Source organism: Schistocerca americana, chromosome X, assembly GCF_021461395.2.
Source record: "Schistocerca americana isolate TAMUIC-IGC-003095 chromosome X, iqSchAmer2.1, whole genome shotgun sequence".
Classification (NCBI taxonomy): Eukaryota; Metazoa; Arthropoda; class Insecta; order Orthoptera; family Acrididae; genus Schistocerca; species Schistocerca americana.
Window position 1 is genome coordinate 208227437 of NC_060130.1, and position 12203 is coordinate 208239639.

Below are 12203 nucleotides of genomic sequence, written 5' to 3' on the forward strand. Positions count from 1 at the left end.
AGCACAATGCACCTAATATGAAAAACGTATGGTGTTGGGGGTGTCCGGATACTTTTGATCACATAGTGTATAATTAAATTCTTCAGAAAGTACTCTTTCATACCCTATACTATGTCCTTCAAACCGAGTAGCATAACTAAGAGCATAGGTTAATAGCGCAAGATGGCTTAATCCTAATGTTCGATACCATGTGTATCTTAATATGTGAGAGTATCATATATTAGGACACCCTATATCATATCAGGATAACTTCAGCTTGCTGCCCTTGTAGCTGGATTCACTTATACTTTTACTAAGCGGTTTGACAATTTTGCTAAACCGTCCTGTTGTACCAGCTGCGAACACTGGGAGGGAGGAGGGGGAGGCTATGAGGCTTCAGCCCCCTTCCCCAGAACTGAGCCTTCCGTTCTTCGCCTCCAAACAAAAACAAACCTTTGCAACATAGCTCTCAGGTTTAAGAATCTCGAAAATTTTCTCGCTGTTGTTGTTGGTATTATAATAGATTAAGAAAATAACTTCATTTACTCTAGAGGTTTTGAGACGGCACAGTGATACAAAGTTTCTAAGAGCTCAGCCCCTCCACTCGTCTCGCAGATCCAAAATCCTGGACTCAACTCTGTGTTGTACTAATACTTGATGGGCCTCATATCATATTTACGAGATCGACAAAGCAAGAGAAAACCGTGTTCACATTATCTGTCTATCACAACATTCCAAGCATAAAATGCAGCCTCTTGTGTGAAATTCATGGGACCGTTTAAAACGCGTTATCTCCAACAAATAGGAACCTGGTGGGCAAATAACCCAGGTCAAGTAGCAATCTCATTTTTGATTACGAGGTTTTTGGAGCAGTGTACTTGAGAGCAGCAGTGATGGAAACTGCTATAAAAGGCTTCTGGGAAATTGGACTCTTCCATGTAATAGACATATACTTGGAGACAATGACTTTGCAGTTCAACAGCTTGACATACAAGATGCAAACAACGGAGTGACGTGAGTCCAAATGGTTTCCGCCCAATTCTCAAAATCAGAAAGCCATATCAAGAGCTACCAGATCTGGTAGAATCAGCACGTGCTGAATCCATAAATGGCTAACATAATCTCCTTACAGGGAACGTTTGAAACAATTCAGAGAGAATAAAGCTGTAGCGGAATCAAAGGGGATAGAAACGAAAACCTTCTTCTTGAAAAAGAAACAGGCAAAATCACAGGAAACAATCTTCCAGGCATTTGGAGTCTGATACAAATTTAACTGAGGACAGTGCTTCAGATGTGCAATCTGAAGAAGAAGAAGAAAAAGACACTAAATCCATACTCTGCAGTGGTCATTTCTCTGAAGACGAACATAAAGAAATGAGCACAGTGCATGAATTGTTACCTTTGGACACCCGAAGAATGTTAACTTGAAAAAGAGTTTTGTATGGCATGACTGCACTTCTTTCGCACTATAAACAATGAAAATGTTATGGAGGCAGTAAGAAAGAGAATATTATCATTTTAGGGTCTATATGTTCAGTATTGGTCGATATTGTTTCCTCTCTCGTATTAGGACCCCATTTCTATTTCGATTTTAAGTAGCATGAATTCAGTAAACGAAATTTAAAGGAAATGAATTTTACATGAATTCATTACTTTCAATTTAACTGACTGAATTCACATAGATTTTCAGTTAACCAACATACACTTATATCAAATGATGTAATATAAAGTGGATTAATGTGAGACAAGGGAAGTTTCACATCGGAAATGAGGTCAGTATGAGGTTCACCCACAACTGGCATCAGTTAACTGCATAGGTCAGCCTCTGGAAATATGTCTCACCTTCCGCAAGACTCTCCCATGTATCCAGCACAAGGTGCCACAGTTGCTCAGGTTTGCATGGGGTCAGTGTAAGTTCATGTGGCACTACATTTTGGCTCACCCACTTTCTATGGAACTCAAGTGTGGCACTCAAATAGGCCAGACAATCAGATTAAAATCAGCCTTTTGCAAAAACCATTGCTAAACAGTTCGACTTGTATGAACCAGTGAGTGATCCTGCTGGAAGTGGATCACTCAATTGGGATAGCACATTGTCACACTCAGAAACATAGTATGTTTCACAAAGTGCATATACTGATTCACAGTGAGATGATTATAAATTGAATGAAGTATCCCTGCCTAATCTGATGACACCCATCTCTAGCATGAGACTGTGATGTGGCCAACACACGAATCTTACGTCATGTACAGAGAGTTATAACAGGCTCCCCTTGGCCTGAAAAAACGTCACTGGAACCTCATTCATTGAGCTAAGTATTGGCTCATATGGAAAGGTGATGTGGTGCCAGTCACAGTCTACATTGAATTCAGCGAAGGCAAGACTATAAAACGTATGATAATCAGAGAGGACCTCTTTATTGGCATCTCTTTGGGGTATAAGACCAGTATCTCATAAGCAGTTGTGAAAGAGTTGCAATCATCCAGGGAAATTGGTCTCATTCTTGAGTTGGACAGCTTTTAAAAACAGATGTTCCCTACAGGTGTCAAACAACACGTTGTATTGCTGAGACGTTGTCCCATTTTGTAAGCCTGACCCTCAAAGCCGGACAGTTACCCCTGTCTTATGCCGCCACTTTATCCATTTCTGGGCATAGTGAGGTTGAACACTGCATCTGGCTGCTGCTTCACGCACACTGAAACCATCGTCGAACAAGTGCTAGGTTGCTCTCTCTCATGGACTGCGTATTCTCAGACATCCTGGCAGTAAATGGCGTCATACACTCATCTGTGGCGCAGTGTGTTATCATGTTAGGCATACCTCAGCTGTGTTGATGTTATGCTTATCAATAAACTACACAATGTAAAAAAAATATGGTTCTGGTGGAATTCAATCCCTAATTACTTCAGTAGAACTCCAGAGCCGCAAATGTTGCAATGTGGCTACCACATAATGATACAAGTTTGCTCTTATTTGTTAATTTGAGGCAGAAGCATCTCAGCATTTCATCACATATAAGTAAGTGTTATGGTGGTGGCCATTCACCGTACATTGGTCTAAGCATTTCTGTACATTCCTAGCTCTATATGGCCAATTTACTATGGCAGTGAGTTTCTTTTCTCGCGTGTGTACTTCTGACCCAGGCTGTTGATTCCTGCCTGTATCCAAATGCCTATCTATTACAGTCACTGATTATCAGGGTGAGTAGAATAGCTCTGATCCTATCAAGGTGTCCACTGATCTAGCCTCATGCTCAGTCCTGGTATTCTTCTCACAGAGTCAACATTGGACTTCAGCCCAACACATGTGCTGTGATGGGCATACCACATGGCAATGCACTTTGTACCTGAGGTACTCATCCTAAAATGTTGAGACTCACGTGCATCGTCTCTATACCTAATATGCAGCCCAGTCTGGTATGTAAATCAGTGCTTTCCACCATAGACATTCCGATTGGCGAGCATTAGTGCCCTTGCAAGTACCATCTGAGATCTGAGCTCTACATGTCACTGCTAGTACACTTGGGTGATAACCATGTGACTTTTCTTTGGTGTTTGTCCTGAACATTTGTTCCATGAGAGATTTTTAATTCCATGCCTCACACCAGTAAAATTGGTTTTGTGCTCATGGATACTGGAGGACGAATTAGTAACATTGTTCTGTGTCTTTACTCACTTGGAATGCATGTACAGTGTATCTTTCTGGATGAGTCAGCACTTAGGACACGTGTTCTTACCACCCAACTCTTTTAACTAGTACACTATGTTGGCAAGGGACTTTGTCTGAAAACTGTTAAATTTTGAGGCAATTATAAGCTTTCTCTGAAGCATTTTAGTGGTTCGAATAAATGTATTTTCCTAACCAAAAGTGAACATTAACCATTGCATAGTACCCACATGCCTTATCTCACAATTTTGTGATTATTTTTTAAGTTATTTAGAGAAACATTCCTACAATGCTGAGCCAACAATAAACTCAGATGACTCACTTTTCAAATTCAACTTGTTGTTCTCTGCTTCATATTGATAGATGCGCTTTTGGACTCCCACAAAGCGCACACCCCTTCAGCAGCTTCTGTTTCCATGTTGAAAACAAAAAAAAATGGCTCTGAGCACTATGGGACTCAACTTCTAAGGTCATTAGTCCCCTAGAACTTAGAACTAGTTAAACCTAACTAACCTAAAGACATCACACACATCCACGCCCGAGGCAGGATTCGAACCTGCGACCGTAGTAGTCTTGCGGTTCCAGACTGCAGTGCCTAGAACCACACGGCCACTTCGGCTGGCCATGTTGAAGACACTACTGTGCTTCACACCATGAGCTATTTCACTTGTGGGCGTTTTGCATGTTTGCACTTTGTGAAAAACAGTGCCTATGGCTTCTGCCAATGGGCCAACCAACCCTTGCCTCACACAGTCGCCACTCCAGTGCCCCATGTTATTGCCAACATGACTGTGCCACATACAGAACTGGAACACTGCACTGTCAGTGAGCATGTGCACCACCACACAACCAGCTGTGACCCAGCTTCCTTCACCAGACTTCATACCAATGCTGTACGAATCCCTGCATCTGCCACCACCACTTTTCCTCCTGGCCTTGATGCTCTGATGGCCTATCCCGCTCCTGCCACTGCCACTCTGACTGACTATGCTGTGGCTCACCTGCTGCCCTTCATTTTTGTCAGATTTGGCATCACCCAGGACACTACCAAGTTCACTACAGTGGTCAGCCAACTCGAGCTGACACACATGTTGGAGATCCATAATGTAATATCAACGTCGACCACTATGAGACCCTCTAGCACCAGCTTGTGACACAACTCACATCCTCCAAGATGCAGCATGTGTGGACCTCCTTTCCCTCAAGCAACGTGGGGACATCAACCCTCTCAATTCCTGTGTCACCTCAGAACCATAATTGCGCCACACATGATTTCCAATGATTACCTGTACATCTGGCTGGTTTGCCTTCTGCCACCAATACAGACAGCTGCAGTGTCGCACGCTGATCTCTCACTGATGCCACCAGGCTCACCAACATGTTGCAGAAGATTCTAGCCTCCCTGCCTGCAACTGTCGCAAGTGCATGCCAACCACAACCCCACTCAGCACCACCATATTGCCATCATGTTTCCAGCCACCCCTTCACAAACTCCCCCTCCCTGCTCAATGCACTACTAGTTTTGTCATGGCCACTCCCATCACCGTTGGTCTGCAGCTCCATGATTACATGCTGGGAGTATGTGACAGCCTTACCTTCCCCAGCGCCAACATAGCAGCCCTGCAGGCCACCACGGTCTGCCTTGATTCCTACCGCTACTGTGTGGACAGTCCCAGCCGCCAGCACAATAACGGCTGCTGCCACGAAAATTCCATCTGTGCTGCTGATGGCTCTTGCGACATAGCTGGTATCTGCTAGTACCATGAATACTTCAGCTTGAATGCCAATAACTGTAGAGAGCATTGTTCTTGGCACCTAAACGCTAACAGCCACTGGGAATTTGTGTGCAAATCTCCAGCTTAGCCTCCCAGTGCCTGTTCGTCTGTGATGCTTGCTCCACCATACCATTCCTGATCGACACTGGCTCAGAGTTGTCTGTCTTCCTGTGGCTGCATGTATGGGACGTTGGTGCCGCCTCAGCCATCCTCCTGGTGGCAGCAAACAATCCCACCATCGCCACCTGTGGCATAAATCATTGCATCCTTGACCTCGGTCTGTAATGAGGCTCCCCTGGACTTTCACCATCAATGATGTCACTGACGACATTATCGGAACAGATTTCATTGGGCATTACTACCTGCTCCCTGATGCTGCTGTATAGCACCTCATTGACAGTAGTACTGGGAGTCAACAAAGTGTGCCACTCACTTACTTGTTTTCTTTGATGTGAAGCAGGTGGCGTATTTTGGCCCATACACTGATGTTCTGGTGCAAATTCCCCTTCTCACTCGCCTGGCCATTGCTTATTGGGTGTTCTAACCAGTGACGTAGCGTGGTTGTAAAGGTTGGGGTGGCTCTGCAGTTATTATAGGGAAACAAAATAGTACAATAAACAATAATTTAAACAAATGAAACAAAATGCATCAAATAAAACAACAACAGCTACTACTACTACTACTACTACTACTACTACCACCACCACTACCACTACCACCGCCACTAATAATAATAATAATAACTAACTTGTTCAAGAAACGATGACAAATTTGTAGAACCCCAGCAGCAAGAGAAGAAGCACTTATATTTTCTTGTACACAAGTGCAATGCGCCTGTCTTTTCTTTCCACGAATAAGTCTATAACTCGGTCTACAAAGATCTGATCACTGATAGTGTCTTTTCTATAGCTAACGTGCTCAAAAACAACACCCGGATGTTGGACATTGTATTCTTAAATAATTCTTCGCTCTATGTGCATTTTCAACTTCACGCAGCGTTATGAATAATTCTTCACCCCTTTAAAAGCATTCATGCTTCGTTCATTGCTTGCTGTAGTTGCGGGTAGGGTCAAAACCAAACGCAGGAACTTCGAAGTTTCTTCATAAACGGAGTCTAAATCATTGTTGACAATGTACTTTAAGAGGATTCTTGGAGATAAGTGTTTTTTCTCATCAGCATTTATGTTACACAGTTCATTTTCAAGTTGTTCTTGTTTGAAAAACGAATACTGTTCTAACAATTGAAGCAGTTTCAACTTTGGGAATTCTTTTTGATAGTTCGGGAAACACTTTTCGTTCAAAAGTTCAACAAGCTGAATTTGGGGAAACCTTCTTTCCATCTGAACAATTTGTAAATCCAGTATCTCGTAAGTTAGTGCCCTGAGAGATGTATTTTGACTGTCACAGAATGATAAGTTGCCATTCAAACACAAGCTGCATTTAATGCATTCATCTACGAATGTTTCCGTTCTTAATTGCCGTAAGTTTCTCAAAACAGTTCTTATTTCGTCGTGGCAAGCAGTTATGCTGACAGATTTTGACTGAAGAACATTATAGAGATGATCAACATAAAGAAAGCACCCTCGGTAGAAGCAAAGCAAGTAGACGAACGTAGGATCATCCATCCGTCGTTTCATTCCCACAGCACAGCTCAAAGATTTTGGGTCCCACTGAGAGTCTGTATCATCAAATATATAATTAATAACACTATATAGCCATGATAAATGACTATATGTTGTTGAAACTGCCCTGGAACGAAAGTTCCAGCGAGTGTTGCTTGCTGGTGGCAGTTTAAATCCTTTCTCAGTTAGCAATACAGTTCGTTTTGATGATTTGCTGAAAAACGAATGGAATGCAGTAAGATCACTTACAAACATGCGTACTTGTTGAATGATTTTGGAGGCATGTAACAGTACCAAATTCAGTTTGTGTGCGTAACAATCAATAAACAGCGCACAGGGACAGAACTGCTTCACCAATTGTTGTAGTCCTCTTTCTCTGCCCGCCATTACTGAAGCGCCATCATATGTTTGACTAATCACCTTTCCTTCCACATTCCATTCTTTCAATACTGCATGAATAATGTTTGATAAACCTTCAGCAGTTTTATCTCCAGAAACATCGTAAAATCCAGCGAATCTTTTCTTCAATTTTGTCTGCAATATAGTACCTGAATATTATCTTGCATGACACGTCTAATGTTTCATCGACCTGAATTGAAATGAAATTGCAGTTCTGAATTTCAGATTTTATTTTCTCATTAACTGCCAAATTTATCATTTCTATTACATTATTCTGTATATCTGGAGACGTTCCTTTAAAGGTTGAAGATGATGACAGATGGTCTCGGATTAACTGCTCTCCTTGGGCTAATAAATCCAACAATTTCAGATAGTTACCTTTGTTGCTGGAGGATTCGTCTTCTGGATAGCCGCAAAAGGCTAGTTCTTGTTTACAAAGAAATACAATTGCCTGAATAAGACGAGCCAATACTCTCCTGCTGGATGCAACTTGTTTATTGTATTTTATTGCTGTCAGACGAGCGGCTTCAGAAAGGGTGTGCTCAATTGTACTGAAATGATTCTTTGTTCTACAGGTGACGTTTTGATATCTGATGCTTTTGTGCTTTCATGTCAAAGTTCTTTATTGTACAAATGCCCCATAGCATCATTCCTTTTCACCATCAAACAGAAGACATATATAACAACATAATCTGTTATTAGCTGCATTCGCAGTCAGCCAAGCATACTTTTCGTACCAGGCTGTCTGTAAAGTTCGTTTTTGTTTGGCTTCACTTAAAACTACACTGAGTATAGGAGTAGGTCGTTCGTCCTTCAATTCGCACTTTTTTTCGTACGTTAATGTAGAAAAAGGCGTTTTTAATAAAAATTCTATAAAGTGTTCAGTTGCTGGCTCACTCATGTTGGCGACACAACGAAAATATGCACTAAAATCACACAAAAATGACTATGAACACAAACCGCGCGACTGTTCACTTCCGTATTAAAAGCCAGCATTGAAGCGGCAGTGACTAGTCTCGATACCTGCTAGCAAGTGCAGCGCACCGGCCTTCGTGGAAGGGGAAGTGGAGGGGAGCCGAGAATGCCACTAACTCGAGAGCAGTCGAGTCTCTAGCGGGCAGATACACCAATACTCAGGGTGCGGCGGCGCGGGCTACAAAACTGATGTCTTCGCACATTTAGTGCTCTTAGTAGAAAGTTGTTAAGGGAAGGGAGGCAGAGACTGAGAGCAGTCGAGTCTCAAGCGGGCAGATACACCAATACTCAGGGTGCGGCGGCGCGGGCTGCAAAACTGATGTCTTCGCACATTTAGTGCTCTTAGTAGAAAGTTGTTTATATTTTTGCTATGAATTACTATTGCATCTTTTATAAACACGAATACAGGGGAGACTAAGTCTCAAAGTCTCCCCTCACGCTACGCCACTGGTTCTAACATTCAGCTGTCTAGTACATTGATGCCATGCCCAAACCACCCGTCTTCTGCTGGCTACGACTCCTACCCTGGACCAGCTCAAGATCTCCAAGGTCGAGTTTGATGAGCTGCTTACTGCCAATGTGCTGTGTCCTCTGAAGAGTCCTTGGGCACTGGCCTGAACCTTGTCAAGGAGGAGGATCGATTTTGGCACCTATTCGGTGATTACTAGAAGCTGAACGCCCATAATATCTCTGACCCATTGCTGTTCCTATACAGCTCCTACACAGCTACAACAATGCGCTGTCTGGGGCTACGATCTTCAGCAAGATTGACTGCACCAAGGTTTTCATCCAGATCCTGACACACCTGAGGATATCCAAAAGCCATTTGGCCTGTATGAGGGCGCCTTTATGACCTCTGACCTCTGTAATGCTGCCCAAATATGGCATAATTTCCAGGATGGCGAATTGCGAGCCTTGCCCTAGTGTTTTGCCTACATGTACAACATACCTGTTCTCTCCACAACGTCTCAGGAACACTGCGAGTACATCAGCAGTATTTTTAACACCTCCAGGACGCCAACATCATTGTCACTACAGCAAAGTGCATATTTGGCGCCAATAAGATGGTATTGCTGGGCCATACTATCTCTGCCACCAGCTCACGTTCCCTTCCTGACAAGGTATATGCTATCCTAGATTTCTGACACCCAGAGACATTCACGGACTTCCACCACTTACTCTGCATGTTCTTCCACTGCCATCTGAGGAATACTGCTGCTACACAGGTTGGTTGGCTGGTTTATTTGTGGAAGGGGACCAAACAGTGAGGTCATTGGTCCCATTGGGTTAGGGAAGGATGCGGAAGGAAGTCGACCGTGCCCTTTAAAAGGAACCATCGCAGCATTTGCCTGAAGCGATTTAGGGAAATCATGGAAAGCCTAAATCAGGATGGCTGGGTACAGGTTTGAACCGTATCCTCCCAAATGTGAGTCCAGTGTGCTAACCACTGTGCTACCCTGCTCAGTGCTACACAGGAGCCACTCACTGCCACACTTCATGGCACCAAAACAAGGGGGAACAAGCAGGTTCTGTGGATGCTACAAATGGAAGACAGCTTCGCTCCCACCAAGTGGGACTTGGCAGACACTACCCTGCTCGCCTCCACCCCCCCCCCCCCCCACCACCACCCCACTAGCAGTCGTGGTCTACAGTAGCCAGATAACCATTAGCACCATACTGCAGCAGCATGTCAGTGACACCAGGCACTGATCGCTGTCTTCTCCAGCAAGCTCTCTGTCACTTAACAGTGCTAGACAGCATATGGCAGCTAGCTTCTCCTCATCTACAAGGCAATCAAATACTTTCAGTCATCAGTGAAGGCCCATCACTTCACTCTCTTCAGTGACCACAAGCCTGTAGCGTTTGTGCTCACGAAAGATATTGACAAGTGCAACAGTCATTCATCTCCAAATTTAGTACCACCATATGTCACATCACCAAAATTGACAGCTTCGTCACTAACAGCCTCAGCTACACCTACTGTTGCTTCTTTCCTGAACTAGAAGGCACTCAGCAACACCCAGGAACATGACGTAGAACTCACCTGCCTCTACCTGGATGCCGCTTCCAGACCTCGTATGTTGGGCCCCAGCTCGGACAGCAGTATGTCATGTGATGTGTTCACTGGTTCGCCATGCCCATTCCTGCACCTTAACATCTGCAAGGCCACATTCAATTTGTTACACAACCTGGTGCATCCCAGTGTGCGTGCTTCCACCTCCCTGGCGATGCAGCATTTCAGAGGTATTGCTGGGCCTGGGCCTCCACCTACCTTACCTGTCAGCGTACCAAGGTCAGCTGCCTAGTACAAGACTCCATTGCCACCTTTCCAGACGTCAGACATTGCTTCATATACGTTCATGTGGGCATTGTCAGCCCTCTACCTTCCTCTGATAGCTGCCGCTACTGCCTCACCAAATTGGACAGTGGGTCTGAGGCAATACCAACACCTGATGTCACCACGGCCATAGTACTTGCTGCCTTTGTCTCTAGGTAGATTTCCCGTTTTGGTTGCCCACACCACCACACAACAGACTGCAGGCTTCATTTTACATATGATCTTTTCTGCACGCTAACAGCAGTCTTTCAGTGCACGTTGGTCTAAGCAGTTCTGCATGTTCCTAGTTTGCGATGGCAGTCTTCTAAGGCAGCCACCCAAAGCCCTCAATTCTGCCCTGGGACCAGACATACACCTACTAGTCACTGGTTACTGGATGAATACAGTAGCTCCAGCCCTAGAGAGGCTTCCATTGTTGAAATGAGAAACTAAACATAACATGATGTGACAGTTGTTAATATGTGCAGGACCGCTGAGTGTAAGTTACCGAACCAGCATTCCCTGGTTGACACACCTCGCTGGCCTGTTGCTTCCCCAGCCCCATGAATTTACTTGCCAGGCCAGTCTGTCACCTTCGCTATGTTACATCTTGCATTCATCACGAAAGCACTGTATTTACCATTCTTTATTATTATCTTTATTAAATATGCAGCAACAGACTTGCAGTGATTTCGATGAAAGTTTCATGTTTCACTATAGGGCCAGTATGTACATTTTCTATTTTTACCTACAGCGAGTTACAGTATCTACATAGGTATTTTTTATTGTCTGAATTTTACGTGGCAACTACAACAGTTGCAAAATATCTTTACTTGGGATAAATTCTTAATTTCCAAACAGTGCAAGTAATGCATACACAGACGGAATTAAATGCATCACTTTCCTGCAGCATAAAATCACTGACAGTTTCAATGTGGGAATCCTTGACACATTGTAGGAATTAAGTAGTATATGATATCAAAGTCATTATTTAAGACATTGGAGACAGATGCATGGTGAATGCTGCAGTACAGTAGACGGATTGGAGCCATTAATAAAGTTAGCAGAGTACATGGGAAGAAAGGAAGAGGTCATCAAAAAATTATTTTACAAGACTGCATGTTCTCTTGGTAAAAGTTTTTTGTCTTCAATGCAATAGTTTCAACTCTCTGCATCCACATAACATCATCATTGTTTAGCCATCCACATTTATGGATATTTTACCAATCAAGGTGAATCTTTATCTAATTCTCTGCCCTCTTACTTCTCAGAAGACCAGTGGCAAAATGAACATGATATCTTGTATTTGAAGTCTTCATTATTACTGCCCTTGACTTGTTTTCAGAAACTTAGCAGACACCAGGATAGAAACAGAGGCCATTGGAGTAGTAGTCAAAGACAGTACCTACTGGGCATTTCAGTGAGTCATGTGGTAGGGGACCAGGTATCAGACAATCTTAGATCTTTTT